We start from the raw sequence: 19,680 nt of genomic DNA, 5'->3' as shown, positions 1-19,680 counted from the left end.
GGTAGACTCAACAACATCATGATAATGATATCTACATAGGAATATGTATATATCACTTATAGGATACGCATGCATGAATAAAGAATATCCCAAATGGAAAAACTGAAAAAAATTATCTCTGTCTCTCTCTTTGTCTCTCTTACACACACACACGCACATATTAACAATGGTCATCTTTGAATAGTGGAATTATGAGTGATTTTTATATTCATCTTCATCCTTTCCTATAGTTTTCACATTTATACCTGTATTATTTCTTATAACATAAAAAGCTGTAAAATACACCTAAAATATAATGGAGAGGATGCCGTGAGGGATCTGAAGGCCCTGAGGCTCAAGGAAAGGTGGCCTGCTGCTATAGAGAGTGCATTGCTCCAGGAGGCAGGAGAGTGAAGGTCTAGCCCAACCTCTGACTGGTCTTGTCAACTGGGGGGGGTCATTTCTCCTCTCTGAGCTGCCAGGGACTGAGAATTGACCATTGGCTCATACAGGTGAAAGCTGTTGGTGACCTTGAAAGAACTGTGTCAAAGCAGTGGTGGGACACGTCTGATTTCCAAGTGGGTTTATAGATATTCTTTTCAAAAAATTCCTGACCTAAAGTCTCCTAACAGGGATAAGTCACTTCAAAATCTTGAGAATGCTGTTCTTTATTTTTCTGGATAAGAAAATCAGATAATGTGATCTGCCGAGTGAGAGTGTGTATGGTGAAATGGGCTCGTTGTGAGTTTTGGAATGAATTGTAACTTTTCCTGTAGGAAAGGAATATTATAACTTCCTTTGTTGCAGCTGATAGTTAATACATTTTTTTTTTTTTCTGTCACTAGTGAAGGGAACACTATTTATCACTGAGGAGCAGGCCCATGGAGCTGTTTCTGCAGAAGGGGACAAGGATTTTGAAGCATGCTTCAATACTTCATTCGGCTCATCTTGTGATGGGGGGGGCCATTCTTCAAGACAGCTAACCTGGCATAAAGGTGTATTTGTGGTTTTCAGAACACAAGGTATGAATTCAGACAGATATGAATCTGAATTCCAGGATCATCTCTTACTGGCTCGCCACCTTGGGCAAATTGATTAATCTCTGGGGCCTCAGTTTCCTCCTCTGTAAATGGGAGTGATGATGTCTTCCTCACTGGATAGTTGGTAGAATTAAATGGGACGGCATATATACATGAAGGCACCTTATACCTGTAAATGTCAGTTCTCCCTCTCTGTGGAACAGAACATCTCTAAACTTGCCCTTGGAGTTAAATTTATGATCTTGGCCTCCTTGGAAACAGCACCAAACAACTGGTCAGCTGATCACTAAGGCACTCGTGGTGTCACATGCAATTCCCATGTCGAGGCGTTTTTGTCATCATGTTATATTTATGAGGCAGCTTTCCTACAAGTTAAGGGAAAGCTTCTGCATAAGGTAACAATCACTTTTGGACCATTATTTTCCCCTCTGATAGAGAGGTAGAAGCTGACCGTACGCCATGGTGTCAACTATGCAAATAGGCTCCTGTCAGCCAACATGACACACATCAGGTTGAACAGGAACACCCACAGAGGTTCAGAGAAGATGCCATCAGGAGCCCACAAGAAACGTTTTATGTATTTCCTATTTTGACTTTCCTATTTTCCCCTCCATCTCAAAATTTAGGCTCTAAAAATGAAGCACCTCATTAGGAAGGGGACTTAAAAAAAGAACTCTTTAATGATGAGCTGGACTTCGTTCCTCATGTGGATAACAGATCTCAAAGTGAGTCGACTTCATTCTCTAATGCAAAAGCAGAGACCCAAAGATGGCACTGCTGCAAATATTACGCTGCAGTTAAGAACCAGCAGGTGGCGCTGCCGTTCTATGTGTCTCTTCTGAGGGTCTTCAAGTGTATGTAGAGAAGAAAGTTGCATTTCAAATGGTGGAGAAGTGTTTTAATGATGCCTGTGCAAGGGTCTGCTAAAAAGAGTAGCCCCTTATTTTGTCAGTCAGAAGTAAGCTCCTCTCAGAAGGGGCTTAGCTCATTTGACCTTGGAAACTGAAGGCTTAGCTCCACCAAAAAGAATGAAAATCTGAAGGAGATTCGCAAAGAGCAGAGCTGTCAATTTCCCCATAGAGAAATAAGGTTAGTGGTCTGGAGACAGCAAGCAAAAAACAGCACAACTAAAGATATTAGCCCAGGAGAGCCCTGAGGTTAATGTGGATGATAAGAGCCACAAAACCCTACCACATACTAATTTGGTTTGTTAACTTATTACATCCTTGAGAGAATATTTTTTTCTTCTGGACTAGATGAAGAATTCCCTTAAGCAACAGAGGTTTTTGTAGCAGGAGATTAAGTAGCAGAGAAAATTACAGCCCTGCATTTGTGCTGTTTGTGTTAAGGTGGTGTCAGCATTCCTATTCTCAGCCTTTATTTTCAAGGGTGTGAGTTTGCCTGGGATGCACAGATTCATCCAGGTGTCACCTCCACGCAGCAAAGCATGGTCTATCTGGGCTCACCAGACAGCCAACATGACTGCAGGAAAGATGGGTTCTTTGAGCTAACTCACTCTCCCTTCTAAGATAAACAAAGACAAAAGGAATTAAGTTAAAAATCCACTGCAGAAATATGCAATGAGTTAAAAACAAATGTTGCAAGCGGATTTGTAGTGCAAAGACTTATTACTCATGCGTGACCCCTGAAGTGACAAAACATACTCTTATTAGCTTTTAATGATTACTTGGGCCAATGAGCTGTGAACTGAGATGGATCTCCACAAGACTATAATGGCCCTAAATGGTGTCTGGGTAATAAATATACGTTTTCAAATTTGGTTAGCACGCTGAAAGGCCAGCTGGTTGGGGTATGGGATGACATAGCCAAAATATCTGACAGTATACTTGTATCGTTGTTAGGTACCATCAAGTCGTTTCTAATTCATAGTGACCCCATGTACAACAGAATGAAACACTGCCTGGTCCTGTGCCATCCTCACAGTCATTGTAAGGCATGAGCCCGTGTTGCAACCACTGTGCCAATCCATCTCATTATTGAGGGTCTTCCTCTTTTTTTGTGACCCTCTACTTTACCAAATATGATGCCCTTCTCTGGGGACTGGTCCCTTTTGATAACATGTCCAAATTACATGAGATGAAGTCTTGCCATCTTCACTTCTAGGGAGCCTTCTGGCTGTACTTCTTCCAAGGACACATTTGTTTGTTCTTCTGGCAGTCCATGGGAGGTTCAGTATTCTTCACCAACACCATAATGCAAAGGCATCAATTCTTTTCCAGTCTTCCTTATTCAGTGTCCAGTTTTCCTACGCACATGAAGTGATTGAAAATACCATGGCTTGTGTCAGGATCCCTTTAGTCCTCAAAGTGACATCTTTGCTTTTTAACTTATAGCCTCTCATATTCTCTATATGTGCTTGTTATAATCATAACAAAGAGAAAGTAATTAACATTTGGGGAGGTTTTATTATGGTCCAGACTCTATTCTGTACATTCGCTTACTTATCCCTACAATGACTTCTACAACGATCCCTGTGTAATAGGGATTGTTATTCCCATTTTGGAGGTGAGGAAACTGAGGCTTCTCAAGGTAAAGCAACTTTTCTCGGGCACTGAGCTCATGCGTGTCTGGAATTTGAGCTCAGGACTATCTGGTTTGAAGTCCACCGTCTTTCCACTGCAATAGCTCATGCATAGGCTCCTTAGAAGACATTTCATTCCTTATAAATTTATGTTTGTTTTTGAAGAGGCTGCTGAAACTCAGTTTCTTCATCTACAGAATGAGGACAATATTATCAGCCTCTCAGGGTTGTTGTGAAAAGGGCTTAGCACAGTGCCCAACACACAGAAGTACTCCATAAGGCTCCCACCATGATTGCTGTTACATTTGGGTCAGAATGGAGAACAAGACCATGATATACAACGAGCTTTGATTGTGACCAGAGCCTTCAGCATTTAAGGGAATTATGCCACAGAAGTGTTAGTTTCCTCAATTTTCTCAGATTCATGAGGTGCAAGAATAGAGTACATACATTGATTTTCCAGCCAATAAGTAGACAAAGACCAAGCAAGGAAAACAGGCATGGAAAATTGCGTGTCAATACTCAGAGAAACAAGGTGATTGCGGTAATTGAGCGGAACCAGAAGAAGTCACATGTGTGATTACTGACTGCCCTCAGGGCTTTGGTGCAGGCCTTGTCTTTGTGGTTGAAATGGACTTGGTGGGATCGTGTAGATATGACACCTTCATCTCAAATCAGTAGGGTCCATTTTAAAATAGACTCTTAAACACAAACAATGAAGTGGTTTCACAGAAATTAGAATTCTGCCAAGGGTTTTGAAAATAAGGTCTACATAAGTAACTAGCTCAGCTTCCCACAGGGCCCAGTGGCTGCTTATGGGTGTCGTGATGCCAGGGTGCCCCTCAGGTTTCCGTGACAAAGAGTCCCCACTGGGAGAATCAGATTGGCATCCTGGGAGGAGGGAGCATTTGGTGGGGAAAGGAGAGGAGGTAGGCGAGCAGAGAAGGGGAGGGGGAAAGGGCAGGATGAGAGCATAGAAGAGCATTTGCTAAAAAGTAGGGGCAGAGAAGGAAATAAGGCCCAAAGAAGAACTTTCCTGGGCTTTATGTTTTAGGGCAGTCACCAGTAAGAACTTCCTACACATTGGTTTCAAGCTCAGAGGCATGTGGTGTACACACACACACGCACACAAGCTTTAGAAAGAGTCCTGAGAACGAAACTACTTTTATGTGCCTGACAACATGCTGAGAGCTTCTGTATTCACTAGCTAAACTAATCCTACAGCCTCGAGTATTCTATTTCTCTATGAGCCCTGGTAGTGCAATGGTTAAACATTAGGTTGCTAACTGAAAGGTTGGTGGTTGGAACCTACCTGTGGGAGAAAGACCTGGCTGTCTGCTTCTGTAAAGACTACAGCTGAGAAAATTCTGTGGGACCGTTCTACTCTGTCACATGGGGTCTCTATGAGTTGGAATTGACTTGACCTTACTCAACAACAACAGGTATAAGGAAACTGACTCACCCTTAGGGCTAATAGCTAGTAAGAGACAGTGGAAAGGTTTAAACCTACCCCCAAACTTGTGTCCTTTCTAATTACGTCAATGCCTGGGACTCTCCAGAGCTTTCATTGTGGTTCAAAGTGTTGATAGCATTGCCTTTCTCTGAGGTTGGTTGTGAGAATAAAATTGAATGTAACGTATGTTCAATCCATGTATAAACTCCCTTGAACAGGGCCTGGCACATAGTAAGTGCTTAAGAAACGTGAGTTGATCTTTGCTCCCTCATCAAGCAGCCAGGATGCATCTAGCCTGATCCCTCCCAGTCGATTATCAAGCTGGGCTGGCTTCAAACCCTTGTACTTTGGGAAAAAGTTTTTAATAGGACAGAAAAACTTCAATTTTATGGAATAGCCTCTAAGAGACTTTAAAAGGCTGCTGAGAATCGAGTTCTCAGCTTCATTACAAATAAAAACAATAGTATCTGCTGGACAAGGCAGCATAGTCAATTACAGGCGGCTGTCAGGAGTTGTATTTACTGGGAAGCAATCTAAAAGCACCGCAGTATTGAAACACAGTGTGAATTGCGTTGTTCCGTAACGGCTCCAGCCCTCTGGATACAGGCGGATGTGTGCGATGTGGGCTTCTTTAAACTACGTTATTCTGCCTCCTGAGAGATTTCACTTCATCTCCATGAGCTGATCTACATACCAGGCAGGTTGTCGCTAGTAGAAAGTGTGTCTTCGGAGGGGACTGTGGTAGGATTTGGAATAAGGAATCAACTTCTGTTTAATGCAAAGGTAACACTGATGCTAAGTAGAGAAAAGAGCTCTGGTAAATTAACACCATCTGGGTTAATAAGACCGATGTTGACAGAGTTTAAAATTGCTTCTGCAATTAAAAAGCCCAAGGAAGTCTATGTGTTTCAGTCTCAAGGAGAATATACCAGACAGTGATGAGGGTTCTCTGTTTTTCTCAAACGAAAAGAGGAAGCTTTTATTTCATGCATTTTAAAGGGAAAGGAGTGGTGGGAAATAATCTGAACTAAATGGATACCTTTGCCAGTATCACCTGCAGCAACATATTTGTGGAGTAGTTAGATAACATCATTACTTTCCCAATCAAATCCTGGTACTTCCCTTGGCATGGAGGGAAGGCAACCCATGTTTTTCCAGGGCTCTGTGCCTTGTACTCAATAAATATTTGTTGTTTGATAGATAGTATAGCTCCATTTAGGAGCTCTGGTGGCACAGTGGTTAAGTGTTCAGCTGCTAACGGAAAGATTGGAGGTTCGAACCTACCAGGGAGTGGCTCCGCAGGAGAATGACCTGGCCACTTGCTTCCACAAAGATTACAGCCTAGAAAACCTTATGGGGCAGTTCTACTCTGTCACATGGCATTGCAGTGATTCCAGATCAGCTTGACAGCACCTAACAACAGCAACAACATAGCTCCATTTTAACAGAACAGAAAAATTGAGATGCTCAGAGACATACCTGGCAGCTGGCAGAACGCGTTTACAGCGGGATGGCTTTGCCTCGTGGCCTCCAGGAAAAGTGTGCTCCTGCTCTAGATTTGGAATCAGGCTTAGTGGCCCTCTTTGTCACTGCTTAGTGACTCTCATAGGGTGGCCGTGATGACATCTGGGTGTGGCACCAGTGTCCAGCACCTGCCACAGGCAATTCACGTCACAGACATGGCCAAGGTTGGCCTAGTCTCCTCCCCCCTCACTCCTAACGATATCTCTTAACAAAGAGTATATTTGAGTTAACTTATTTAACTTCTGGAAATCAAATCAAGTCAAATCAAATAAGCGTCAAATCAGCACCTTCATAAGGAAGAAGCCAAATTCCCCCTGCCACCAAAATGCCAACCTGGGATGTCCTTTCTTCATTCACGAGGCTGGAGAGGCTGAGCCTCTGTGGAATCATCATCCCCAAGGCCTCACCTGAGGGCATCATCCACGGGCCTATAGCATCCTCCCTCCTCAGCATCTTCACCATTTGTGACACCTTCTCAGAGGGGGAGTTAGAATCCTGGAAGGTTTCTGAAACCAGCTGTTCTTGCCTTTCTTTGTGAAGCGAAGAGGAAGAAACTGCAGTTGCTCTTCTCTGTGTGATACCATCTTTCATTTTCTCTGTCTGCTCTATCTTATTTCTTTCTGCCTCCATTTCAGGAGCTCCTAACTTGCAGTCCACCCAGGGGCTTCAGGGGGTCCACAAACCCTCTGGAATTGCATACACGTTTGTATGTGTGCACATCCATCTCTGCATATGTTTCTGAAGAGAGAGCCCACAGTGTTAATCGGATCCTCAAAGAGCTCTAAATATACTGCCCAAAAGTTAGGATGCACAATTCTACGAATTTCCCTTGTGTGAGTGGACAGTTTGTAGCATGCCTTGTGTATTTTCTTTTCCTAATATGTTGTCTCTCTGGTTCTTTCTACCCTGGTGGTGCAGTGTTTAAGTACTTGGCTGTTACTGAAAGGTCGGCAGTTCGAACCACCAGCCACTATGCAGGAGAAAGATGCGGCAGTCTGTTTCTGTAAAGCTTACAGCCTTGGGAACCCTATGGGGCAGTTATGAGTTGGAATTGGCTTGATGGCAATGGGTTTGGTTTTGTAGAGGTTTATGCTGCTTTCTATATTACACCTGATTCTTAGATTTCTGTAATACAGTGGAGTAAGGATGTCTATTTGCTGCTGCCAACTTACTAATTTTGGACTCTAAAAATGTGGGAAGTTTTTTTTTGGAGAGCAGCTATGTTCTTATACTTCCATAAAGTAGAGATCAGTAGCCCTTATGGCACAATGATTAGTGGCTCCATGGAAGAAAGACCTGGAGATTTGCTCCCACAAAGATTACAGTCAGGAAAACCCTATGGGGCAGTTCTGTTCTATCACGTGGGGTTGCTATGAGTTGGAATTCACTCACTGGCACCCAGCAACAACTAGAGATTGCCAGCTGGTTACCCATGAGTCAACTCTGACCTGTGAACAATGTTTTTTAATAATAATTATTATTAATTTGGGCCGATAGTCAAAAATTGGGAACCTTCATATTACAATTAAGATAGTTGGTTTTCTTAAAAAAATGGAAGATTCTGCAGTGCCAGATCTCTGTTACTCTGTGAAAACACAGGCCAGAGCAGAGTATGCCCTCCAGCCAACCAGTCCCCAGTTCTCCCTACTCTCTCCTTGAGCCTCAGTCACCTCTCAGAGTTATTTATTATCACACTTGTGCTTTTTTTTGTTAAAGTAGAGAAATATTTTTTGTACATGCAGTCCATCTCATTCATTTGCATGCCTCTTTCCACAGACATTTCAATTTAGGATCCCAATTCCTGGGTGGCCCAAGTGGTTTGTGATTGGCTGCTAACCTAAAAGTTTGTGGTTCAAGCCTACCCAGCAGCTCCACAGAGGAAAGTCCTGACCATCTGCTTCCATAAAGATTGCAGCCAAGAAAACCCAGTGGAGCAGTTCTACTCTCTAACTCGTGGGATCGCCGTGAGACAGAATTGACTCGATGGGAACGAGTTTGGATGTATTGGTTTTGGTTCTAAAGCCTTAAGTTCAGAACATGAGAAGAAGAAGGGGCTGGGGGTGAGTTACCGTGGTAAAAGCTCTTGGTGTCCAGTCCTGATCCCCCTTTCCAGGCTGAGGCTCTCACCCCTGAGCTGCAGTTGAGTGTTCGTTGCTAAAGCCTCCAGGCTCCCCCTCTCCAATCTCTCGCCTTGCCAGGAGAGTTCCTGGCCTCTGATAGATACCCCCGCCCACATACACACACCCTGTAGCCCACAGCCAATGACTGATTAACCTAGGGTACAAAGATGAGAAGTAACGTGCTGTGCAGTTTTTGTTCCAGAGCACCCATAAGGTCAGGCTGAAATTAGGTTCCACCTGAGACCACATCTATTCTCAGCTGCTCTCCTTGCCCTATCCTGTTTCGCTGTCCCTGTGACCTGAGTTGTTGCTGTGAGTCAGCTCTGACACATGGTAACCTTATGTATAACAGAAAGAAATATTGCATGGTCCTGTGCCATCTTCATGATTTTTGGTATGTCTGAGTCTCTTGTTGCAGCTATTGCATCAATCCATCTCATTGAGGATTTCCCTCATTTTCCTTGGTCCTCTGCTTTACCTGAGAGTCCTACCTAAATCAGAGAATTCCCATCTCAGGCTCTTCTAGGAGGAATTCCAACCTGGTCAAGTACTGTCTGTTAAGAGAAGACTCTAGAAACAATTGCAGTCCTGTGGTCAATCCGCTGAGGTTTTACAATGGATTAAATGGGGAACCAGAATTGAAACAGAGTATTCTAAGATTGGAGTCCTGGTAGCACATTGGTTAAGAGAGTTTGTCTGCTAACCAAAAGGTCAGCAGTTCAAATCCAGCAGCCCTCCCTTGGAAACCTTTTGGGGCAGTTCTACTCTGCCCTCTGGGGTTGCTATGAGTCAGAATCGACTTGACGGCAGTGGGTTTCTGGGTATTTGAAGACTGTTGAACACCTCTTTAATCGGAAGAAGTCCTATCCCAGGAATGGCAGATAAAATTTACCTCTCATCACAAATATATTAGATTACTATTCCCTGCTTAGAGTACTGTGTTGAGAATGACTCTGATGTGGCATGAAGTCTCCAGGAGAGAGAATCCTATGATTGATTATAAGGTCTGTTGGTTCTTAGGATGGGAAGTGGGTAGCACGTACACCATTCCTACCTTGCTTCTTGTCTCAAGGCTCAGCTTGGGTGCCTTTTCTTCCAGGAAGCCTTTCCTAACCCGTGAGTTAAAACTAGATGCCCTTTCTCTGAGCTTCTATAATAGTCTGTAATTATTTATATTGTCACAATTATCACACTGCACTTTTAACAGCTATATTGAGTATAATTGACATACAATATTAAAACTGTACTACCTGATAGCCTTTGACATTTGATTTCACTGTAAACCCATCACCACAATCATGGTAATGAGCGGACCCACCATCCTCAAGAGTTTCCCTTTGTAACCGCTCCTGCTCACTCCTCCCTCTCCCCCCACCCCTAGCCTCCCTAGGCAACCACTGATCTGCTTTCTGTAGCTATAGACTAACTTGAATTTTTGAGAGTTTTATGAAAATGGAATGTATTCTTTTAAATATCTGATAAATTTTTGTATTCTTTTTTGTCTGGCTTCTTTTACTCAGCATAATTATTTTGAGATTCATCCATGTTGGTGCATACGTTAGTAGTTCATTTCTTTTTATTGCTGAGTCATATTCCATTGTATAGGTATACCACAATTTGGTTATCCATTCACTTGTTGATGAACATTTACATTATTTCCAGTTTTTGGTTTCTATGAATGTTTATGTACAAGTTAGGGGAATGAAAAGACAAGGAGAAAATAATTTCAAAGCATATATCTGGAAAAGGACTTGCAACCAGAATATATTTTAAAAACCCTCAGAACTCAATAATAGGAAGCCAAACAACCCAATAAAGAAATAGGCAAAAGGTTTGAACAGACACATCACCAAAGAAGACATATGGATGACACATGAGCAGGTAAAAAAATGCACAATGTTAGTCATTAGGGAAAAGCACATTAAAGCCAATATGAGATAGTACAACACACCTATTAGAAAACAGTTTGGCACTTTATTAAAAAGTTAAAAGTATACCTAGCATATGATTCAACTATTCCACTCCTAGGTATTTACTCAAACTGCATTTTGATTTCTGATCATTTGAATTCTTATTTCACTAAAGTGTGAGCACGTAGAGTTCGGAGGAACTGTTTAATATCTTATCCCATCTTGCCTTGACTTATCTTTTTATTTGATGTATGCGTTTCTAGCATCAAGTACCATGTCTGGTTGCTCATAAATGTAATCCCATGAGCAAGGATGGACAATAGAAAATATTCTTGAATTTAAGTGTCACAGGAGGTTTATCATTTTCAAGAACAAAGGTGAGAACATAGAATTGGCACAGGCTATGTCCTTGTATTCCTGACAAGAAGTTTTCTAGGGTACAATCAAGATTGACTACTACTGAGTTCATACTTATGTAGTTGTTGTTGTTAGGTGCTGTTGAGTCAGTTCCAACTCATAGCGACCCTATGTACAACAGAATGAAGCACTGCCTGGTCCTGTGTCATACTCACAATCATTGTTATGCTTGAGCCCATTGTTGCAGCCACTGTGTCAATCCATCTCATTAAGGGTCTTCCTTTTTTCCACTGAGCCTCTACTTTACCAAGCATGATGTCCTTCTCCAGGGACTGGTCCCTCCTGATAACATGTCCAAAGTATGTGAGATATAATTTTGCCATCTTTGCTTCTAAGGAACATTCTGATTATAGTCCTTCCAAGACGGACTTGTTTGTTCTTTTGGCAGTCCATGGTATATTCAACATTCTTCGCTACACCATAATTCAAAGCATTATTTCTTTTTCAGTCTTCCTTATTCATCGTCCAACTTTCACATGCATATGAGGTGATTGAAAACACCATGGGTCGGTTCAGGTGCACCTTAGTCTTCAAAGTGACATCTTTGCTTTTCAACACTTTAAAGAGGCCTTTTGCAGAAGATTTGCCCAATGCAATGCATCGCTTGATTTCTTGACTGCTGCTTTCATGGGAATTGAATGTGGATTCAAGTAAAATGAAATCCTTGACAACTTCAATCTTTTCTCCATTTATCATGATGTTGCTTATTGATCCAGTTGTGAGAATTTTTTTTTTTTTTTCTTTATGTTGAGGCATAAATCATACTGAAGGCTGTGGTCTCTGATCTTTATCAGTAAGTGCTTCAAGTCCTTTTCACTTTCAGCAAGCAAGGTTGTGTCATCTGCACATCACAGCTTGTTAATGAGTCTTCCTTCAATCCTGATGCCACATTCTTCTTCATAGGGTCCAGCGTCTCAGATTATTTGCTCAGCCTACAGATTGAATAAATATGGTGAAAGGATACAACCCTGATGCACACCTTTCCTAACTTTAAACCACGCAGTATCCCCTTGTTCTGTTCAAAGACTGCCTCTTGATCTAAGTACACGTTCCTCATGAGCACAATTAAGTGTTCTGGTATTCCCATCCTTCACAATGTTATCCATAATTTGTTATGATCCACACAGTCAAGTGCCTTTGCATAGTCAATACAAACAGGTAAACATCTTTCTGGTATTCTCTGCTTTCAGCCAGGATCTAGCTGACATCAGATGGTTCCACGTCATTTTCTGAACCTAGCTTGAATTTCTGGCAGTTCCATGTGGATGTACTGCTGCAGCCACTTTTGAATGATCTTCAGCAAAATTTTACTTTCATGTGATATTAATGATGTTGTTTAATAATTTCTGTATTTGGCTGGATCACCTTTCTTGGGAATAGGCATAAACATGGATCTCTTCTAGTCGGTTGGCGAGGTTGCTGTCTTCCAAATTTCTTAGCATAGATGAGTGAGGAATTCCAATGCTGCATTTGTTTATGGAAACATCTCAATTGTTATTCCGTCAATTCCTGGAGCCTTGTTTTTCAACAAGGCCTTCAGTGCAGCTTGGACTTCTTCCTTCAGTACCATCAGTTCTTGATCACAAGCTACCTCCTGAAATGGTGGAACATCAACCAATTCTTTCTGGTATAGTGACTCTGCTTATTCTTTTATCTTCTTTCGATGCTTCCCACATCGTTTTTAATATTTCCCTGTAGAATTCCTCCACATTGCAACTGGAGTCTTGCATTTTTTCTTTAGTTCTTTCAGCCTGAGAAATGCTGAATGTGTCCTTCCCATTTGGTTTTCTAACTTCAGGTCTTTGGACATGTCATTATAATACTTTACTTTGTCTTCTCGATTTGCCCTTGGGAATCTTCTGTTCAGCTCTTTTACTTCATCATTTTTTTCCTTTTGCTTTGGCTACCTATCTATACATATCACAAATCGTAGTATACACCTGTACACCCTTTATCTCCTTGGTGGCACTTAGCTCTTCATACCTAGTTTTATCATTATTTATGTGTGATAAGACTGTGAATTATTTGAGGGTAGAATTCCATTTTGATTTATTTTCATGTCCCTCCCCGAAGAACCTCATTTAGTAATTTGCACATATATTTGTTCAATTAAAGATGGTGATGGGATGAATTAAACATAGCTTGACATTCCAGACATGATCTTTTACACTCAGAAAATGTGGCAGTGAAAAAGAAGCAGGCATTTACACAGTCTTCATTCAAGTTGGAGTCCCTGGGCAGTAAAAACAGTTAACACTCTAATTCTAACTGAAAGGCTAACTGAAAAGTTAGAATTTTGAGCACATCCAGAGGTGCCTTGGAAGAAAGGTCTGGCAGTCTGCTTCTGAAAAATCTGGCACTGGAACTGTAAAAGGCACAGTGCTACTCTGATATATATGGGCTCACAATGACTGGAGGGCTCCCGGTTAGTTCACTCATTTTATCAAAGTATTGGCAATATCTCTAGATTTGGACTCTGAGAGTTTTAAAGCAAAATTTAAAAGCTATTTTTCTCAATATAAATGTTACCTATGCACATTATAAAATATTTAGAAAATATGAAAAATTCACTGTTGGGGGAGAGTAAATGCATTGCACCTTTTTGGGGGACAATTTGGCAATCTACTAAAATTTAAATTTGCTCCTTTTTCTTTTATAATCCTGTGTTGGTAGTTATAGAAAATCATTCCACAGACAAGATAAAAATCCTACCAGATTTTCTACCATGCATTTTTGAGTACAGTTGTGATTATCTAATGGACATGATTTTGTATCCACTTTTTTCATAAAATGAATATGGCTACCTGAAATGATTTATTTCAACATAAAATGATTATAGTTTTTATGTTATGGCATAAGATTATCATTTCATAATGTCGCTTCAAAGCCTGTTGTATGCCATTTTCAGTGGCTGTGTGAATGTCCATCATAGGTGGCGCCATAATTCTCCTGTTGTCCATTTAGTTTATTTGCATGGAATGGGTGTAGGTTATAAATATTGCTATGGTAGATATCTTTATACTAAAGCTTTTCTTCTATATTTGATTATTTCCTTATTTATGCATATTGTTTAATTGCTCTTCATGAAGGCTTTCAAAAGGGTCGTATCATTTACTGTCCTCCCAGAAATTCATGAGTGCTTTAAAACCCTCCCCAAAAACCCAAACCCACTACCATCAAGTCAATTCTGACTCATAGTGACCCTACAGGACAGAGTAGAACTGCAACATAGAGTTTCCAAGGAGCGCCTGGTGGATTTGAACTGCTGACATCTTGGTTAGCAGCTGTAGCACTTAACCACTACACCACGAGGGTTTCCAAGCATGTTTAATTGCTTTCAGAAATTCGTGTGATTGTGAGTCATTTCCATGATGGGTGAAGGCTAGAATGGATGGTTATTTATTCAGTCCTTGACACAAGCAAAAGATCATCTTCCTGGTACATGCATTTTATTTTCACTATTTGATTATTAAATATAGCAGAAAACTAATTTTTTTTTAGCCACAGTGGGTGTTCTGCAGAAGTTATGAGCACTGGAAAAAAAAAAAAAACTGATCAAGGATAAAAAGAATCTTGCAATTCTGTGCTCTAATTTTTGCATCAAAGCTTTCATTTGACACTCAAATATTCTTAATGATATGAGAGCATGACCAGCAATATCCTGATTAATTTATTTTTTCTGGCATATGCTTTTTTACTGCTTGCATCATTGCTACCAGAATCTCCTGAAAACTGGAATTAAAGGGATTTAGTGTCTAATTCACAGATAGCCAAAACCACCAAGATTTGGCTTCATCCAAGTTACATGGCCTTTTCAGATCAGTGGTGAGAAAAGTGCAACTTTAATAAGGACAGATGGAAAGGCAACCATCAATAGGTTTTGGGTTTTAGGATAATAGCAGATTGTGACTAGAGAAAGAAAGGTAATGAGAAATGTAATAGTAGAAAGTGAATGTCAAACTTATACAAAGCTTTCCTTTTGGGCGTGCTGTTGGTTCTTACATTTGCAAAAAGATCTATTTTTTGTTGTTTTTACTAGGGATATCTGTCTCTATCTATCTGTCTATCTGTCTATCTGTCTATCTATCTATCTATCTATCTATCTATCTATCTATCTATCTATCTATCTATCTATCTATCTATCTATCTATCTATCTATCTATCATCTATCTATTGTGCCACTTATCAATTGATTGTCTCTCAGCTCTAAATCTTATTTTGTGACTCTAGGGCTAGATCCTATAAACATTTCTCCTTTGCCCGCTGGTGCATTGCTAGGTTTTGTCGATAGAGGGGGATAGAGGGACACTGCAGGAGCAGCAGAGAAAGGGCCTTCTCTCTCCAGTGCTCTCCTTTTTCTGGCACAGCTGTCAGCAGAGTGGGAGGCCTAGTGGCACTCCATCTCAGGAGAGTTTCTTCAGACTTCAGCATGCGACCTCCAGCACACTAGTCTGGCCATGGCACATTAGCCCAAGACTTTCTTCATTCAGCAGGTGGCAGCCACACCCTCTTCAATGAGGTTTTAATCTTAGCCTTGGTGGTACAGGGGTTCTCTTCTAAATATTTGATTCCTCCCTTTGAAACTCTTCTCATTCTAGAGCTAGCAACTGTGGCCAACATTTGCTATGAGTCATCTCTGACCCATTTAGTAGTTAATCACCTTTTACTAGTTAAGACTTTTTTATATTAAATTTTTCATGTTCAGATTACTGGTATGTTTTCTTTCTTCTGATGACCCTAGCTGATTCAGTAATAGCTACTGAGCAGCTATTATGGACCAGACACTGTCTTAGGTGCTAAGAACATAGTAATTAAAATGATAGACAAGGTTCCTGCCCTCAAGATCCTTAGAGTCTTCATACAATGAACAAGTAAGGGGTTAGGTAAAGGTCGTGGGATAGGGTCAAAAAAGTTCTACCTAAGGAAGTGACTCTGGGCCAAAATTAAGTATCAGTAGACATTGGGCAGAGTCCCTGGATGGTGTGAATGGTTAATGCTCTTGGCTGCTAACCAAAAGTTTGGAGGTTCCAGTCCACCCAGGGGTACCTCAGAAGAAAGGCCTGGTGGTCTACTTCCAAAAAATCACCCACTGGAAACCCTACGGAATGCAGTTCTACTCTGACACGCATAGGGTCGCCATGCATCAGAGTCAGCTCAGTGGCAACTGGTTATAAACCGGACAAATGAAGAGGTGGGGGGAAGAGCATTCCAGACAGAGGACAGCTTGTGCTGAAGACCACAGACAGAATTGAGAGTGGCAGGTTTGAAGGCATGGAGCATGGCAAGTGCACTTCTGAGGGACTGAGAAGAGATAGAGAAGTTGGCCAGGGCCAGATCTTGGAGGTCACTGGAGCCATATTAGGGATTCTGGATTTTATCTAACAGCTTAGTAGAGACGTGATCAAATGTTTGTGTTCTCATCATTTAAAGTGGTGGTTCTCAATCCTGGCTGCACATTTGGAACAATTAGGGTGATAAAACAAAACCTTGGTCTGACCCCAGACGGATGGAAATCAGTCTCTCTGGGAGTGAAGACCAGGCATCAGCATTTAAAAAAATTCTTGAGGTGATTCCAGTGCACAGGCAAGTTAGAGAACCACTGATCTTGAGGAACAAAGAAGTAACGGTATGGCATGGTGAAGGTTTAATTACCAATTTAGGGAGAAAGTTCATTTGTTAGCTGGTGAAAATTTACTTACTTAACTAAAGCTTACTTAAACTAATCTAGAATGTTACTTCATTATGTCAAAGTCATTTAGAATTCAAAAAGCACTGATTGGGCATTTTTACTAATTAGAAAGTGGTTACCGGTGGCAAATATTTTCTTATGTAAGTGTCCTCAAATATTCACTCAAGGCAAGGGTGATACCACTGGAGAGAAAAGCAGATGACTGAAATTAAGAACGTTCTAGTAAATTTTGCTTTAGTTAAAAAAAAGATGACTTTCGATAGCTAAACAAATAATTTGCTGAACGAGTAAATGAATGAATAAATGACCTCTTTGTAATTAGGTTCCAATTAAACAAAAAGAAAGGAAGCATATCTGCCACCTCTTAACTCGACTAAAATTAATTAAACACTAATTTCTCATCTGAGATTAACCTCAAGATAAACCAACTCTTAGAGCTGTTTGACTAATTTATGAAAATCTGTATTTAGAGTAAGGGTGAGGAGTATCAGTACTTTTGATTTCCTTTTTCTGGCACCACAAAACCAAACTCAGCTTCAAAAGAATCCTAAGCATTTTCTTTGGCTGCACAGCTGTGTCTATTGCCTTCTAACCTGCTGTGCTGACCTCCAAACCACACTGTTTACCTTACTTTAGAGACTGAATCAGATGTACCACCTCTGGAGACCACGCAGGTTAAAGAAAAAAAAATCATTAGGTTTTGTATTATAGGAGCATTATAGGAAACAAGCATTACAGGGAAATCATAAAGTAGCCGCAGTAGCCAGCTAATCTCACTCAAATGGGATGTGGTTCTTGTATTTTGATTATATGGCATGATGACTGATCAACCATTTGGCTGCTGTCAAGACAGAATGAATGAATCAATTATCAGGGGTATTGTAGTCAACCTATACTGTGGCTGAAGTATGCAAATTAAAGTCATTAAAATTCCCATTCAATTTTGAAGCCCCTTCTGCAGCACTTACTTACTGTCTATTCCACTTCTTTTGGTCTTCTGTTTTTTTTTTCTCTAACAGTTGGCTGCATCCTTGCAAATCTCCTGTTCCTTCAATGAGTGTAAAACCCCTTGAGATTACAGTACCGATCTCATTAAGTAATACATTCCTTTTGCTTGCGTACCTAGTGGGGAACTAGGCTCAGAGCTGAGATGTGCAGTAAGTGCTTTTTGAGTTACGATGGAAAGAGTATTGGGTTGATAGGTCATTCCTTAAAGAAAACGTGTGACTGAATCCATTGTATCCTAAAATATTGCAATATGCTATAAAATAAAAGATCACATTATTTCCTGAGGTTTCACTGTATCTTGTTTCATACACACACAAGTTCCTCATACATATTTCCATAGCTAGATAATTGTGATATAGGAAGCTATGTAACATGGCATTGGAATTAAACAAAAAAAAAAAAGGGAGGAAGGGAGAAGTAGCGAATAATAAAAAAGGGCCTAAGCATGATGTAGGCCATTTGAGTGATTCCTGAAAAAGAACCCAAGAACACTTCTAAATGGCATGGAAAAGTAATTGGAGAATGGTATCTTAATGACTGAGAGAGTGAGGAAATCTCTCAGTTGCTCAACTTAGACTCATTCAGTCCCTTACAGGGTTCCATTGAGAATCACGACTATCTACATATGACTGTATCTACTGGACTCCACTTGGCTTCAGGAATAGAAAGCCCCTCATTAGTCATCCCACCACTTACATCTGATATTAATAGTCTCAACAGGAGGAGGTAGAGGAAAGAGAACTGGGAGATCTAGGTTCTAGCTCTGGCTGGGCTGAGTAACTGGGTGGCCCCGGAAACGTCATTTTTTGGAGGGACATAGAGTTGAAAGGTTTTAGAAGTCATCCAGTCTGACCTCTCAGCCAATGCAAAACAATCTCTGATGTGAAACATCTTGTGAATTCAACTTTAATGTAGGCAATTCCCTTAAGAGAGAGCTGATTGTTTTGCTGGGCAACTTAAGAACCTATTCTTTTGCTGCACAGCTCCAGAGATTTTTACTACATTGAGCTGATATCTTGTACCATTTAACATCCATGCATTGATACCCGTCTTTGGAAAATGGGGTTTACCACATAGAAAGCACACTTTATAAACATTAGCCATCATTATCATCCTTGTCATTATAATCACATTAAATCATCATTCCTGAAGAAAAACATCATCATTGGAAAGCTAATATAGAAGTAGAAACGACCAATGTTTGGAATTAGAAGACTTCAGTATGAGTCCTGCCTTCATTAACTAATTAGTCTATATCAATTGTGAGCCTCAATTTTCTTATTTCCTATATGAGGAAAACATCTACCTCATAAGAGCATTCTCTATAAAATGCTGTCATTAGTATTTTATTTCTTTTTCGAATTTTGGTTCTATTATCTCCGTGGTGGAAATCTTCTCATTTGTTCACCACAACACTTATCCCAACTAAAAGGTCTGGAAGGTAAATTCTGGAAAGCAACTCTCCACAGCCCATCCCCTCCTCTGAACTGCACCTGTGCCTGTCTACTCTATTAGCATTTATCACACCATGTGTGATGTTTATTTCTCTTTCTCTCTGATTAGCTTGTGAGCTCCTTGAGAGAAGATTGTACATCGCTGCTTCTTTGCATCAAATTGAATTAGTTTACTTACATTGGAGGATTAATGTGAAGATCAAATGTTAGAGTGCATGTGAAAAACAAGTTGGAAAGCATGCTGTGCCATGAAAACTTAAGGTTGGATTATTGTTGCTATAGGTTCTTCATTGAAGATAAAGAACTCTTTTAGGAGCTAAGGAAGCCACGATGAGATAGTGAAGAGGCTTGCTCTGGATCCTGCATCTGGCTCCACATCATCTGACCTCCAGTTTTTGGGATTTGAGCCAGTGGCCTGCTGTACTGCCTGTCCACCTTGGGATTTGTTGGCCTCCACAGTTTATGAGCCAGCAACCTGCTACCTTACCTGCCAGTGTTGGGTTCATCAGCCCCTGTAGCTACATGAGTCAGGAGAAGCCTCCAG

The sequence above is a fragment of the Loxodonta africana genome, chromosome 9 (genome assembly GCF_030014295.1).
Source record: "Loxodonta africana isolate mLoxAfr1 chromosome 9, mLoxAfr1.hap2, whole genome shotgun sequence".
Taxonomy (NCBI): domain Eukaryota; kingdom Metazoa; phylum Chordata; class Mammalia; order Proboscidea; family Elephantidae; genus Loxodonta; species Loxodonta africana.
This window is presented reverse-complemented; position numbering follows the sequence as displayed.